At 43.8% G+C, this 17325-nt stretch overlaps 1 protein-coding gene and 1 long non-coding RNA gene across 2 annotated transcripts in view; one reads left to right on the top strand and one right to left on the bottom strand.

Moving 5' to 3' along the window:
* Positions 1-17325, bottom strand: part of LOC125939928 (uncharacterized) — a 233164-nt gene that overhangs the window by 22302 nt on the left and 193537 nt on the right. The gene's annotated exons all lie outside the window — the stretch shown is intronic.
* LOC125940440 (uncharacterized) overlaps positions 593-17325 on the top strand; it is a 32266-nt gene continuing 15533 nt past the window's right edge. Inside the window, exon 1 of the long non-coding RNA XR_007463658.1 lies at positions 593-741. This is a non-coding gene — a long non-coding RNA (uncharacterized LOC125940440). The remainder of the gene's footprint in view (positions 742-17325) is intronic.

Here is a 17325-nt window from a genome sequence, read left to right as displayed (position 1 = left end):
TTTTTTTCTGCCTTTTGGTTAATTTGACCCACCCAATAATTTGACCAGTTTTGTTGTTCCCGTCAGGTTCGAATTAATGGAAGTAAACTGCATAATGCATGTGTCCATATACGATTTCAATATAACAAAATTTCAATATTACGAAATGTCGATTTTACCGACTTTGTTAAATAGACGTTTAACTCCACTTAACATATTGGAAGCATGAAGGAGCACATATAATATGCGATTCGACCAAACCGTACATTCGCAAGTTGCAGTTGTAATATGTGAAGCAATTCATTGTACAATGCGTTACAGTACAACTGCGTTCCTAGAATAGCTTCTGCAGCATTGCCTGAGAATTAAGAAACAGAGCAACATTTAGTGAGACGGCCTTCACAGAGGTTGATAGCTCAAACACGTTAAAGCTGCCATATTAAAATTTGCATCACCATCTCACAATTGGTGAATGCATTCTACCACAACGTTACAAGAACTACCCGAGTCAAAAAAGGTGAGCCCTGAATCAATGGAATCCGACCCACCTGTTAGTGACACCTGTGATGATGTGGGCTCCCACGCCGACGCAGATGCCGAAGACTTCGAAGTGTCGTCGAGCACTCGGCCCCCGATACGGTCCGAGGCTTCGAGCAACGTCACCTGCATGCCCAGTCGGTGCAGGTGGCCTGCAACCGATAGAGCCACGGGACAACCAGCACACGCTTCTGTCTGCAAGATGGAGCAGATGGTATTCTCATTGTTATATTGAGTATTTTGTTGTATAGTCGAACCAACTTATAACGATACCGCTTTGAACAATATATCGGTCATAACAATGAGAGGCTGCGGCTACGTCAAATTTTGCTTGTTTTCTATGGTGAAAGAACTCGCTTACTACAACGCCCCGTGCCACATGATTGGTTATAACGATAAAGTCTGGCTACTGGATGTCCGTGCCGAAAGGGAATGGAATGCGAAATCGATGAGAACAAAAAAAATTGAGCCGCTGTGACAAGTTGTGTTTTGTTTGACACTAGTGCTTTTCTTTCGAGGCACGTTTGGTAAGTTGTTCACTTCTCTGAAGATACTCTGGAACAACTTGTCTCGCACGTGTATTTACAACATGGCAGCATTTGAGTTTATTTGGTACGTGGAAGTACTTGTATATAACCGCGAATCTTCTTGTAGTCTTGAACGCGTAATTTGCGCTAGTCTTTTTTTAAAGCACGAGTCACATGCAAGAGTTTTGACCACATAGTGAGAGCCAGTCTGATAGTACATCCGTGAAATCAAGGAGGGTCTCAGTGGCACTATTACGTGCGTTAATAACGGATGTGGAGGACGAACATATGACATTTCAATGTTCATTTACTTAGAGTCATCCTGCACTTACGTTGGAGGATTATGCTGTTGTATGCATAGACATGTGGTTCGATTAATCTTCTTTTTGCCCGAAAATTCCACTCGTGCAAGTGAATACTAGGTTGTAATATTCTGAAAGCGGGGGGCTCTCAAGGAGCGGCATAGTTTCGAGCCATCGACACGCCGATTAACGGGCGCCAAAAACTTCGTGGTCTCAAGGTGCGGCATATGGTTTCGAGACAGTGACACGCCGATTTACGGGGGCCGTATCATACGCATTCATTAGTATTAATTTCTGTGAGGAACGCGTTGCGCTGCTGAGCCCGGCAGCGGCGGCCGCATTTCGATGGAGGCGAAATGCAAAAATGCCCGTGTGCTTGCGTTTTGGCGCAAGTTAAGAACCCCAGGTGGTCAAAATAATCCGGAGCCCTCCACTACAGCGTGCCTCATAATCACAATTGGTTTTGGCACGTTAACGGTAAAACACCAGAAAAAAAGAAGAGAAAGAAGAGTTTTAGGAACGTTCTGTTACGCAGAGGGCAGTATTGGTGTCTTCTGATCACGGTAGAGGCAGATAAATTTTCGAGGTAATTTGATGTTTGCTTTCAGGAATACGTGACAGCTAAACGCTCGACAAAGGATAGCATCCGTGTTTCTTTTTTTCTTTTCGCGGAGATATGTAGCCAGTTCGCGTGAGCTTTCGTTAAACAAAGACGTTTCTTTTCGGATTTCGCGAGTTATGAAAAAAATAACGCTGTATTCGGTTGGATACTGGTCATTCTGCAGTCTACTTCAGTTGATTTTAGAAATCGCCGGATGGTTGTTCCCACACGCACTTAGAGAATACCGCGCCTTATAAACGGACTAAGCGGATCACTTTTAGTAATGGTATACTCTACAGATTTCTTTTCTCTTCGACGTATTATGTAAGGGTATGTCTAAGGCTGTGTGTCTCGCACATGTATTTAGAAAACGGCTGCATTTGAGCTTCATTTAGTGCGTGGAAGTACTTATAGATAGTTAATCAGTAGATAATCTACTGCCACAAACTGCTCTCGCATATAAAAAAGAGGGAAGCCTTGCAGTTGAACGCTTACCACCCGGCTCAGCCATTTTCATTGCCGAGAACATCACGTTGCTGATGAAGTTTGTACAATCAGACGCAAGCCAATCACAATGTTGAACATTCATTAGCAAATGCCTGCCGAAATATTTATTGCAGGTCACCAGCACGTTGTTTAGGGACTCCTAGCCTTCAGAAAAGTGTTCTCACAAGCCACAACTCGCCCACAAGGCATCAATTTATGCGTGTGGCTGTACACACCAGCGAGGACATGTTTAGGACAGATGCCTTTCGAAACTAACGTACCATCGCGCTCAGAGCTACAACGCGCGACAGCTTTGCCACGCGCTTTCACACTTTCGCCTTTGTAGGTGATAGTAAACGTGAAAGTACATGCTTAGATAGGAGCGAGCGCTGCTAAATCTGCTTTATTGATAAATTGGGCCTTTATATAAGAAGTTTTGCGGTAAGACTGTTGCAATCCTTGGCGCAGGGAAGTGTGCTACCATCCTGTGATCTTGTGTACCACTTCTTGGTCACCAATGTCCATTTGCATGTAGGTCCTATCATAAGGAAGCAAAAATGTGGAAATCCTGTCAAAATTATGCGTTTACGGGTGCGATTCGGGAGAATGTATGACACTTTAGAATTCATTGTCATTGCTTTCACAGCATCCGGAGCAAACGGTATCGCAAACGGCCCCTTCGCGAACGAATATTGTGTCAAAGCTGCACACGCCAAGTCCGCTACCACGTCAACCGGCCTGCCAGTGGCCGAGATAAAGCGCCACGTTTAAGCGCGCCACCACGTCAGCCGGGACGGGAAGGGAAAAACATACCGCGCTTAAGCCACCCAGAGGGACGGAAATTGGTCAGCGTTTAGGTAAGTCTGGGGCTCTTGGTGTTCACATTCTAGCCTGCCGACTACGGCGGTTACCGCGTCAGCCGGGGCAGAAAAATAAAACTTTCTTCAGCCGGGTAGGCGAAAAAACTTACACAAAAAATTATTACATAAACAAATGCGCGAAGTTTGGACAGATTTTACGTGGTGACTGCACAAAAAGTAAGGGACTGGCAAAATGCAAGCTCATCACAAATATCAGTGCAACGAACCTCTCCGAGAACTTTGACTACCGCCCGGTGTCGGCGTCATCGTCGTTAGAGCGCCGAGGTTCCTGCACATTGTACAACGGCCAAACAAGCATCCTAGGGAGGGAAATTTGATCAACACGCAACATATTGGAGAGCCAGCAACAGCAGTGTCAGACGCCGCAAAATAACTCTTTACTTGCACATAATGCAGTCGTACAAGCCGTCCCTTCTCGGGCTGCCGTCTACGCATTCTCGGATCTTCCACAACATGGCTGCTACCACAATGCCTTCCGAGAAACCTTTTTAAACGAAGTCACAATGACACAAAACGTTATCTGCTGTATTCATATACTTTTACAATATATATGAATGTAGATTTATATTACCGACATCATTAACTCACTAGAACAAAGAATAGACCTCCAGAATCAGGCGCAAATACAATAACTCCTTAGAGTCGACGAATACTGAACAGACGGATACCAAACCGCTCCCATACCAGCGATTCCGGCGACATTACCACCATGGGATGATACGCCATGGCTAAAACAACCGATTCCAAAAAACATTCACCCGGCAAATAATCCAAAACAGTGTTAAAAAATACTGGCACAGAATATGCCAACTGTCATACAAGGCATACAAGGTGCAAAACAAGACCGCGCGACATCAGCGAGCGTCGTCGTCTTCTGTATTGTCCTCAGCATTGTCTCAAGCATTGCTTAGTAACAATATAATGAAGGAGACCGACATACCATACAGATGCAAGTCAGAACGCCGAAAGCAGCAAAGCAGTGGTAGTGGGGCATGATGGTGCCTAGAGACGCGAATTGCTGGCAACAACAGCGCCTTCGCTTTTTGATGACGTGCCCTTATAAACACAATATTCCGCATATACATGGCTGTTCACCCCCTTCTGCACGTACGTGTACAATGAATTCCATGCCATCAAGGGTTGCGAGAGAAAAGTTAAAAGCACCCCAGCTCTTCCGTGCAAGAGAATGCGGGACCTCCTATCATTTGGCCTGTTCAAGACACTTAAAACCCCTGAAAAGAGCGGAAGATGCACTCATTTCTCACTTCACACAATCTCAATTCTCAACTCCATCTTGCACCCATTCAAGAGAGGACGCCTCAGTCACTCGTAAAACCGACTCCCAAATAAAACTCAAACCACAGTATGCGCGCGTTCAACCTACGCTCCCCCACATGTAAACACTGCGGCGCTTATCGATCAAATAAACGCACCTTGTACATTTCCCCGCCAACTACACGTTCATAAAAACAACACTTTCGAGACTACGACCAAACCAGCGTCCCAGCAATTGGGAGCTGTAGACAACTCCCCCACAAATGTTTGGAAATTCTATGGCGGCCGCTTCTGGTGCAGCACGTCAAGAGCGTGCCCTGCCAGGTGGGATGAGCCTACAAAGATAACCGCCAGGAGGCATTAGCCCTCGGGCCTAATACTTGTTATTCCTCTGTCTCTTTGGCTACGTGAACATGTGTCAAAGCAGCCCTGTTGCCAGCTGGTGACCTGAAGAGGTATCTACTAATGCACTAATGTTCCACGATCGAAATTTCCTATAAGGGTGTGCGAATATTTCAAACATTGAAATAAACAATCGAATATTTACTATTGGTAAATATCAATTTTGATATATTAGTATATAGTAGTAGTTGTATAGTATATAGTCCATAGCAGACATAAACCATTAAAAGTTGCGTAGTGGTGAGCATTACCTTGCTAAAACAACCTGACGTTTCGGACTACAGTACAATCATTCCAATAAGTCAATTACGCGAATTAACTGATTGTTTGCTCCCAATGCTCCACTTGGGCTAAACAAATCAATCATCAAACAATCAATCAAACAAGCAATCATCCGTTCAGCTCGTGTTATAGTCAGGTTTGTGAACTTTGTCCCAATGCTCGATTGAGCACAGGAAATCATTGCGATTGCTTGGTGCAGAACACCAGAAGATGCTTCGAGGGGTACTTTACTATATTAGGGAAATTAGTGCTTCAAATAGCCCTGGTACAGCATGGAGTTTTTTTTTTTTCAATTTGCGAAGGAAACTAAATCATTTTAAACAACCTAAAAACCGAATTTATCCTGACGCCTACCGGTACTGAAGCCATTCGGAAGTACAAGCAAGCCAGCAATGCCACCTACTATTGGTGCACTCCTGGCCCTCGCCTCGTCTCTTGGCAGCATATGCACGGCGCATTTCGGTAGTCCCATAGTGCTGTCCCACAACGCTGTCATGGTAACGACCAACTTGTATCATTGACCCCAAGTCAAGGTACACTGAAGTGCGCTCCACGACTAAGAGCACTAAATTCTACTCAACCTATTAATTCCGATTCAGAAAATGCTTGAATAAATCAGCTTGACTTCATTGTAGTTTGCTCGTATATTTCTTTAGTACTTCACAAACTCTCCCGCTGTTCGTATAGTCACAAAGACCAAAATCTTATTCGTGTTCTCGTGTAGTGCACTAATATGAAAGAGAGTGTACTTGACCTAACCGGTTCATACAATGCGGTTCACTTCGGTTTCGACACACAAATAATAATGTTTCAAGTTGGTTTGTATCTGTTGTGTTTGTTTTCTTAACCGAGGGATAATTACAGGACAACTTTAAGCTGTCTGTATTGGAGAGTGCACCTGAGCTGCATTAAAAGGCGCAAGAAGATATCACGTGGCGCAAATTCCCGAGTAAACAGAAATAGCGGATATTTGTGGTATACAAAATAACCACTGACATTTTGTCGCATCTACATAGTGTTCATAATCGCATTCAAAAGCAATTGACCAGCTAGGAAGTGCTTCATATCAGCGATAACATAAATAATCCGAGTATTATAGATAATAAATATATCATCATATATTCTCAAGCTATAGTAAGTAGCCATAACTGATTTGGAAAATACAAATTCATGTGGCCGGTTACTCTATAGGGCAAATTTAAAATTTCAATATCAACAATAATCATTAAACTCCAACTACAGAAAAGATTTCCTGATTGAGCAGTATTTGAATTCCTACGTAATACAGAATATGTTTTCTTGCGTCATGAATAAAGCCTGCGAAACAAAAAAGCTGTGATGTGAAGCGCACACGTCCGCCGTGATCACTGTGCTCTCAGTTGTTCTGCGTATGAGAGAACTTATGAGCTAGTCACTGCTACCAAGCAAATGACACTTGACAACGTTTTCACCTCTTCACTCTGTTTATCACTCGCGAACGGCCATGCCTGTTGCTTCTGGTGACAGAATTGAGACCAACCACTGACGTCAACTTCGAAGTGAATACCAGCGTCACTGCACAACCTTCTCAGCGTCTGCGCGCTGGGTTAAACGTGGCATTCGTTCATGCGTCGCCTATTTGACAGCATTGCAATCCTGGAAGGCAATAGCGTGTACGGACGCATTTATTTAGTACTTCGCAACTTTTCCTGACGTTCGTATAATCCCAAAGACCACGATTTTATTTGTGTTTTCGTATAGGTGCACTTATATTGAAATAAACTAACAGTACATATTTCGAATGCTCAGGAATGTATTACTAACACCCCGACACGACACGTTGGAAGTGCTACGCTGCGGCGACTTCTCCATAAAGCATGTTTCATCCACAAATGCCTGCACTTCATGGATAAACAGCTTCAACGCAGCTGGCCAATCTGAACCAAAACCAAATTTTTTCCTTTCAGATTTACTCTTATTAAATTTTAACATCATAGTTCAGTTCTTTGGTTCAAAAGCCGGCACTCAACTCACCCAAACACCACAGCGATGACTACTGCAAGGGGTCAACATGCAGGAGGGCCTTCACGAACGTCGCATGGCAGGCTCAAGCTGAAAATAAAAACCCTAACATGTAAGACCCATTGAGGCAATCTGTGAATCCTAAAGTTTGAAGATGCTGTGTTTATAAAAACTTTCACGGTAATGATATTGAGCAAGTTGTCATGCATACGTTACGGCTAAACAAGCGTATGGCCGAGCATGCGAGGCAATAAAAAAAGTAATAAAGCTTTCGAGTTAGCATGCAGAACCGAGGCGGCAGAGCCAGCCTGCATTAAAAATTTATAGGTGTTTGCTAATCATGCCATTTTATACTGTATACAAACCTGAAAATGCCTCCAGATGCCGTGCAATTTTTAATACTGCAATGTTTTTTTCTTTATTCTATTGGCCTATTACTAATATTTCCACACTTGTGTAAGTTTCAGTGCACAACACTACAAAAGCTGGTGCAAATCTCTCAACAACACATAGGAAAGTAACACCCACACGCGCAGCGTTTACCAATCCTATACTTATCAGAAAAAATTGCGTAGATCACAAAAATCCCCTTACCGCTTGAAACAGAAAGCAATCGAGTACTAATATCTTTTCAGATCAGAGCGTCGAATGCTACTACAGTCAATTAGCGATACACATTGTACATGTGCCACCAATATTGGCCAAGTTATTCCCTACCTTTTTTCGATTCGGCCAAATAGTCGCGCAAAATTGTGAGTTCATTTATCTGGATTGTTACAGCAAATAAAAGGCCGTATTGTTGACAAAGAAAAACATCCCCCAGGCGAAAAGAGGCTAAAAAAGTGCGGAAGGAGGCTAAAAAAGTTAACGTTAATGCAATGCTAAACTCGGCGGTAATGCAGTTCCACTTAACGGGAAAGCTGGGAAGAGCGCAGCAGTGATTTGCCGGTGTTTGGCTAATCTTGATCTGTTTTATCTGGTGTTTAGCTTTTCTTATCTTGTGTTTAGCTTTTCTTATGTGTTTAGCTTTTCTTATCTTGAGTCCTGCGCCCGCTGTCACTGCAAGGGTGCTTGATGCTCGGCGTCTATGGCGGGAAAGAACGTCCCGGAGTGCGGGCCCCCTCTTGCGCAGCGCCGGTATCAGCCGGGCGGGTTAGAAGCGATTTTAATGAATTTCTGGTAATTCGTTTATTTCATGAGTATTGGCATGTTTTGGCTTTGTTTTGCGCGTGTGTTTTCTGAGCGTGACATGACACATTAGACGCCGAGAGCCGCGCACTTAAAACGCAGAGGCTAATTTTAAATTTATTTAAAGCGATTTTTACGAATTTCTGTTATTCTGTTTATTTCATTAGTATTCCTGTATTTTATATTCTTCTGAATCTAACTACTTCATTTTACCCTGCTTTGTGCTGCTATTGGCATGTTTTGGCCCTCTTTTGCGCTTTGCCTTGTTTTGCGCTTGTGATCTTGGCATGTTTTGAGCCCTGCCCCTTAAGTGCCGCAGACTTAAAATGCGAATGCTAATTTCGCGAGATGCGAGGCAGAGTGGCGACAGTGAATACGAATGACAAGTATGCAACCTCCACCAAATTATTACAGCATAACTATCAAGCATGGAAGCAGTACTAGCAGAGAGTTATGCTTATGGCATTCTCTCTGCAGCGTTTCCTTGCCAATGTTCTCCGGGATGTGGCCAGTAGCGAGTACATCCGTGCATGACCCCCAGAACCGCCGAATAATGTAAATGGATGCTCGTAACAATGCCTGGCGTCAATTACTGGCACTGCTCAGTGAGCAGTGCGTGCATCATACATTCTTGTACGCCCATGGTGATGCCACACGCCATGCTCTTATGAAACGAATCAGGCGTGCGCATGGACCCCTGCCTGCCCAAAGATCCTGATGATGGACAAACGTTTGCAACGTGCAGATGACCTAGAGTCTTATGGTTCAGCCCTGGAGTATTTATGCTTCACTTCTTTCTGGGGATTTATGTGCCGAAACCAGTTCTGATTATGAGGCACGCCGCAGTGGAGGGCTCCGGAATAATTTTGACCACCTGGGCTTCTTTCACGCGCACTACAACGCAAGCACACGGGCGTTTATGCATATCGCCCCTATCGAAGTCTGCCACCGCGACTGCGATTCGATCCCGCAACCAATTACGTCAGTAACTGAGCCACCGTGGCGGGTCCACTCTTAAGGTCTACCATGAAAACTCGTTACATCGATATTCAAGGGGGAGCCCTACGGTCGCAGTGTTAAGAAATGCAGCACAGCCACACCAAGCAGATAGCACCCTGCATGTCCACACCATGCAGCATCTGCTAAACCAGGCACATATGTTCACAGAAATAGTATACACTAGCATGCAACTGAAGTGCTAGACAAATGGGCACGATCGTACCAGTCAGAACGAGGAAATCGTTCCTCACGGCGACGTGGCATGCGTCTCGAACGACAGGGTGCAGCTGTGGAAACCCACCCGCTCTCGAGGTCCTCTCAAACGTCAGGAGGCGGGCTCAAGCTGCAAAATAATCCGTGTAGGTTTATTTAAACCTCACTAGAAACAGCTTTAACGCAGCTGGCCATTTGATGGCATTTTTGATGCACACCCCACAAACTGTACTTTAATTGGCAATGCAAGAATCAGCGCTCACGCATAGTACATTCATTGCACTCAATTCATTTCAGGTATCATTACGCACTAGCACATATGCGTTCGAAAAATGCTTTCATTCTTGAAAGAATTTTGGTATTTGCGAATCACGTTGTCATAACAACCGACGACTGTTTCATTTACAAGCCATCTTTGCCGTTTCACAATTGGGAGATTTTACTAAACCACACCTCTAAGGAGTCGGCGGCACTTGTCATGAAATTGTCATGAATTTTTTTCTTTCATGATTTTTTTTCCCCATCTTAGGTAGTTACTCATTTTTTTTTGTCTTGGCACCATCCACGAGATTGAATGAGCCTCTCTCACTTTCCGTTTGACGTTCTTTCTTGCCACACCACACCGGTCGCATACTTGCTGGTAACCTTCCTACTTCTTTTCCTCCACTCTTAGTGTTTTCCTGTACAAATATCTAAACACCTCTCGCAACCCATTTACTTTCTTTCATATTACTCAGTCGTTCTTCGAAATCAATTTTACTTTTACCTTCCCTCGCTTCCAAATTTGTCCAGCCCATATCACATGCACAGCTTCATTCGTAGTCTTCCCGTGAGTGCGCAATGCGAGGTTCCCCACTGACCTTTGATTGCCACCAAGTCCTTATCGTACCCCTGACTTCAAGCAAACAACCGCATGTCCAAATGTAAGTCGTGGAACCATTACACCTTTCCTCATACCCCGGAGCTCCTCATACCTATTGTAACCCCATATCGCTCTAAGCTTCATTATGGCCGCATGTGTCTTCCCCTTTGCTGTTATTACTTTTTCATGTGTTTCCATGTAGCTATTGCCTTCTTTTTCTATGCACCAAGGTACGTGTATTCTTTTATCCGAGGTATTTCCTGGCCCTGTATTGACACTATCTGATCACTGTTTTCAATGAATACCATAAAACAAGATACAACCATACAGCAGAATATGGCAGAGAATCTTCTATGATATCAGTGCATGGATGAAAGTACAGAATGTACAAAAATATAAAGCTGAGCTAGTTGGCGTGGATCCATTGCGGCTAAGCAAGCCTATGGCTAAACGTGCAAGGCAATAAAAAAAGCAAACGAAGGTTTCGACATGGGAGGCAGAACCGAGGAGGCAGTGCCCGCCTGCATTAAAAAAATGTATAGGTGCTTGCTACGCGGACCGTTTTGTTTGTAATGTATACAAACGTGAAGGCGCCTCCGGATGATATGCAATTTTTAATGCACAGCCGAGGTTTTTAAGTTGCATTGACTTTGCTCGGCTTATTCTCTTAGGTAATGCTACGTTAGCATTATCTTTAGCTTTTATTAATATTATTATCGTTAGCTTTTACAATACACCACACCAGTCTACGCAACCTTAGTATTTTGCAAAGGCATTAATTATGCAGACTGGTCTGCCTGTTGAACACATAACGAAACACATAACAAGTTGTTCGTGCAGTATCCTCTGCGAATTCGCTACAGTTACATAAGCACAGATTTATTCTTCCATTTGTTCAATCAATATTTCTGCCAACAATGTCCACTGTTATCGAAATTTTTAAAGCAGGAGGTCATACAAATTTCTAGATTAGAGAAAAGATTGGTTGGTGCGCTTCTGTCCTAGCATAGAGATGCAGCGAGCTAGTGAAAACTTAGGATATTTACTATCATATGACTTGTGTCATAACAAGAGGAAGAATCTGGAGTTAAAGACTGCCACATCGCCCACGCAACTATTGCCAATGCCCAGAATGTCCCCTCGCTAAGGAGGTGTGGTCCTCATCTCGTCCGCACATTGTCGAGTGGTCCAGCCTAACTCCAGTAGAAATGCATTCGCATACATTTCAGCCCACCAACAAGCCAACAGTGTGCAGCATATCTTCGATTAGCATTTCCATCGGTAAAGTCCATTGTGATGTGAACATTTTGCAGTATAGGAATTTTCTTTGCAGAATAGACGATATTTGACCGTACGCTCAAAGGACACTTTTTTCCATTTGTCAATTTTTGTAAAGGTTTGGCAAACATCCCTTTATTCATGATATTCACTTCCTAATAGTTTAGCACTATTACGATTTGTTTCACCGACTAAATGAGAAACATAGGGATGCACACCTCACAAACTGTAATTTAATTGCGCAATGCTGAATAATTTTGACCACCTGGGGTTAATGCAGCAGAGCACAATGCACAGCAGGAATATTGAAGTTTTCTGTTCATTATTCGAATTTACTGACAATTTCTCGCTTGAACCGTGCCTCACTGCGTGCAACGCTCCACATTAAGTGGTCAAATTGGGAAGTTCAGAATGACCTGTCGCCTAACTTGCAAAGCAGAATATTAGTATACAGTAGAGCTGTCGCTGTCCCACCACCGCACGTTTACCAATGCCACCAACTCCTGCATTACCTGCACGCTGTGGCCTGATCGAAGGTAATGTCGCAACATACATAGTGAAACACTAACTCTCGGCACTATGAAGGAATAATTCTGCTGCACAGAATATGCGGTCTAACCGCATGCCACGAAGAACTCGTGAATACCTCTGCTAAGTGATCGCCGAGTACTCATTAGGCAGATTATTACAAGTCTTGCAGTGCGCCGCCGGCATGCTGCAGGAACATTTTATGAGCTGCAGAAACAAAAAAACTGGAAAATTCACGCAGAAGCTCCTCTGTGAGTTGTCTAAGTATGCGGAAGCATTGGGCCACTTGCTCATCTACACGCAGGCCAGTGTCCGTATCAGTGTTATGACACTTCATCCTATCCTTGGTCTATCTGCTAGCATTTTTTGAGACATACACTTGCATGTCAAGTAGTGAAAGCAAATATGGTAATGGTGGCCAAAAACAACGAAATTGGCACCAAGTTGCACTCTTCCAAAACTGGTGGCTGACCCGTGCTAGAAATATTGGTGGCCTTGACCGCACTTTTCCGCAAAAGCCACCTATTTTTTTTACCCAGGATGACTGCAAAAAGAGGCAACCTCTCAGACTGGAAGCTCGCCACAAATGCAAGTGCAACGAACTTCTCCAAATCGTCGACTGCGAGCAAACGCCATTGCCGCAGCGTGGATTTTCATGCACGTTGTAGAGTGGCCCATAAGTACACTGCGGAGATAAATTTGTTGAACACCTTAGACAACCAGCAACACACCGTCACACACAGTGAAGAAAACAGTTCCATTCCTAATAATGCAGTCACACTACCTGATATTTCGTTGACCTGTCACCTGCCTAATATCAGGAATTCCATGGAGCTGTAGCTATCGTACTACAGCCGGAATTTATAATAACTAATTCACATCCAAAACAAAAATGTCTTGATATACGGGATATTTTTGAAGCATATATGTTATTGCCAATATAGGTGAAAACTTGAGTTATATCGTTACCTGTTAAGTTGAATATTCTAGATCTTTATATTGACATTTTGTTGCACAGTGCAACAGTACTTCTCTAGTCTATTTTGTTTAGTGCTAGTTTTGTGTTAAATTTATCCCAAATGACGACATCAAGGAGCTGTTCCTTGAGGTCTGTTACAATTATAATAAACTTAATAAATATATCATGAAATTATTAGTTCGCTCTTCAAAATGCCTCACTACTCCCTGACTGTTGTCCGGAATTGGCGATGAGGCACCGTATTGAAGAAAAACCACGAACAACACCAGAACACGGATACAAAATGCCTTTTTCAAAAACGGGGAATATTGATCGATGCTCCAAGCACTGGCCGCCTTATTACAGGGTAAACTGTTATGGGCTCATTCTAATAGCAGTTTCGGTTCAGTTGTTTGTCCGCGGCCGCGTGACCGCTATCGCCCGAAATGCGATAAAAAGTTCCCGCTCTTCCGCCGGGATCGAACCCAGGCCCCCTGCGTGGCAGTCGAAGACTTTACCACTGAGCCACGCAAGCGCTTGCCATCAGTCTCAGAAAAAGGCAGGCGCGTAGGCGCAGACGACCCGAGACTTCGCCAGTATGGTAGCGCCATCTAGTTAAGGCGCCTGCAAAAGCCGTGTGCAAAGGCGCAGACGAAGAGATACGATTTAGACGAGGCGTGCAATAAACGCGATCCCGATGTGAGATGTGTGCGGACGTATTGTCGGTACCTCTTCGGTACACGTTATGGAGTCTCCTCGCAAGGTACGAACCACTGCTGAAGAAGCGAATGGTAGAGCTACGTGCGCGGCTAAAACCGAGCATCATCAGGCTCAGCAGACTGCTGTGCAGAGAGCATTACAAACCGCAGCTCGCTGCGTTGACTTGAGTGCTCAACTTCTGCTGTCAACACGAAATCTTATTCACGAAATCTTATTTCTAAAAAGGAGGGCACTGCACTGAATGCAACCTATCAACATATCAGTGTATCCTTCAAGCTTGAAAACTGTGGCAACTGCTCAACATTACGTTCATTGCCATATAACCCAAAACTGTGGCCAGTAGTGACGATAACGCTCATCTTCAGGAAGCACATGCAAGCAATTAACTCCACCTACTACTGCAGGCCTGGCCTTCCTCTCGTGGCAGCCCATACACAGCTAATTCCGGGTAGTCCCACAGTGCTTTCCTAGAGTGCTGTCATGGTGACGACCGACGTGTATCATGGACTCCTTCCTGCCATAACAGCCGGTGACAGACAAAATTAACAGCATGGGCTTGAAATTCATGAGCAAGGTTATACATTAAAGCTTCGAATGCGCAAGGTAAACTGCGAAGTAAGCTCCACGACAAAGAACCCTAAAGTCGAATTCCAGTCGATTTCATTTGCTTTCAATGGTGACAGATGGATGAACATTAAGCTGGACGATTAAGCCGGTGATGCCAGGGTTAACAAAAGAAGATTACCATATTTAGCTTGGTTAGTTTTACTGTCGCCGTAATATACCTTTGAAATTCAACCAAAAGTGGCACCTAATTTAACATTCATACTGGTTCAAAAAACGCGCTAACAGGAATTAGGCTTCGCGTCATTTGAGTGTCGCATTTTACATATCACACTCAATGTGCCATCAAACTGAGCAGTTCATAGAAAACAGTTGATTTCCGTTTCAACCCCCAACAATATTGTTTCAAATTGGTTTGAAGCAGATTATCTTTGTTTTCGAAACTTAAAACTACTTACAGAACTTAAAAATTATGCTGTACTAAACTTGAGAGTGCGCCTGAGCTACAAAGAAAGGCGCAAGAAAATATACGTGTGCGTTTATTCAGGACGTCTATTTACAAGAAAATAGAAATAAAAACGTGCGTTCGAGGTACACAAATAAAGCATTACGTCATTCTTCAAGTCTAGTGGTAATTTCAGCGATTAAATAAGGGGTTGTCTTTTTTAAAGTTTGCCTAAGAAATGTTGGGTCTGCTATTGGAAAATACGAATTCACGTTGTTTAGTCGTTTGAGCAAATATTTACACATTAATTTATACATCATGTATCATCGCAAGACAGTTGTCATCCAATGATGTTATCCTGTTTCACGATTGTCCCTTCGTTTTGCTTAATCAGGCTTCCATGGAGTCGGCGCAACTTGCTACGGAGATTTCATATGATTGCTACTAAGTTAGCAAGTGTTGCTGCTTGCTGAAAACAGAATGAAAGTTACGTGGCTCAGACAAACAGTTGAGGGCTGAAAACACCCCTCGCAGTTCAAGTTGGCCCACCCCTGAATACGTTAGCCCAATCCAACATTTCAGTTGGCCTACCCCCGAATTTTAAGTTGGCAAATTGGCAAACCCGCACAGTTCTGTTCCAAACTTCCCTATGCATTTTCTATTGAGGAGAGGTTCGTGGTTCACTGTTTTACTTTGACAGTAAACGTAGGAAGAAATTCAAAAAGACAGGCTAAGAATAAGAGCCCGATATCAGCAACAACGAATCGGAAAGCACATAGGTGTTTCAAAGGTTCAGTGCAGCAATGAAATGCTTATTATCAAGCATCTTTGTCTAACTGAAGCCATTTCTCTTGTACCAAGCATATACACTGTAGCTGCAGCGTCATAACCAAAGCACTAAATTTTATTCGGCCTAAGCTTCACGTGATGGAGAGTGCGAAATGCCTCTGCAATATGCCCCTTATAAACGATGTGGAGAAAGTGTAGACATTTCGCACCATCCTCGGTTCATCTGATGCACATAATTACGATGAATCCGCGAATAACTGCGAGCACGAGAAGCACCGCGTTCGCGATGCGCGTCTACTGGCATTTTGATTACGATCGCATGAACCCATGTGTGCAGATATTTTACACACACAGAAAAGGATGCGCAGGAGCACGCAGACGCGCACTGCGGTAGTATCAGCAAAGCTTCAGCGAGGCCGTAATCTCGCGCTGCGGAGGAGCTGGCTCAACTCGAGCAGGCGAGATTCATTGAATACAGAAGGCAAAAATTGTCCACGCCTTTTAATTATGTTCACTCATTTTAATTTTTTTAATTACGCAAAATGTTGTTAAGAGTGTTTCAATGCCTGTTTAAGAAACCTTATTCGATACTACGATATTTTTCCGACAACCTAATCATTAGCGATCTCATTGCACAAATATACGGCGCACCACATTTGCATACCTGTGTAAGTTTAGTGCACAACACTACAAAAGCTGGCGCCAATCTCTCAGCGACACATATGAAGGTGACATCCACCTGGTTAACACGCGCAGCGTTTACGAATCTCACTAATTACAACGTACACCAGGAAAATTGCTGTACCGCTTGAAAAATAACGCCATCGCATACTAATACATCTTTCTGAGCGGAGCGTGCACATTGTACGTGTGTCATTGTACGTGATGCACATTGTACGTGTGCCACAATTATTGCTCAAGCTAGTTTCCTACCTCTTTTCGATTCGCTCAATTATACAAGTAAAATTTTTAAGCTCATTTATCTAGATTGTTTCTAACAGGCGGAAAGACGCTAACGAACACAGATGCTAATTTCGCTAGATGCGAAGCACAGTGGTGACCTTGAATACGAATGACAAGTATGCAACCTCCAGCAAATTCTTACAGCATAACTATAAAGCATGGAAGCAGTACTGGCAGAAATAAACTGTATATGGCATTCCCTCTGCAGCGTGTCCTCGCCGCTCTTCCTCCGGGATGTGGCCAGTAAGCATCCAATGCATCCAGTCCTTGACCCCCCCAAACCACAAATATTGTGGAAGTACTCAACACTGGCGTCAAGTTCTGGCACTCCTCAGTGAGCAGCGCCTGCACCGCACATTCAGCGGCGGCTGCATTTCGATTGGGGCGAAATGCAAAAGCACCTATCTGTACGCCCTTAGTGATGCCACACACCACGCTCCTCTGAAGCGAATCAGGCATGCGCATGGTCTCATGCCGGCCAAGAGCCCGATGATGGACAAACGTTTGCAGCGTGCACATTAGCTCTTCAAACTTCGATGAAACCT

The sequence above is a fragment of the Dermacentor silvarum genome, chromosome 9 (assembly GCF_013339745.2).
Source record: "Dermacentor silvarum isolate Dsil-2018 chromosome 9, BIME_Dsil_1.4, whole genome shotgun sequence".
NCBI lineage: Eukaryota > Metazoa > Arthropoda > Arachnida > Ixodida > Ixodidae > Dermacentor > Dermacentor silvarum.
This window is presented reverse-complemented; position numbering and strand designations above follow the sequence as displayed.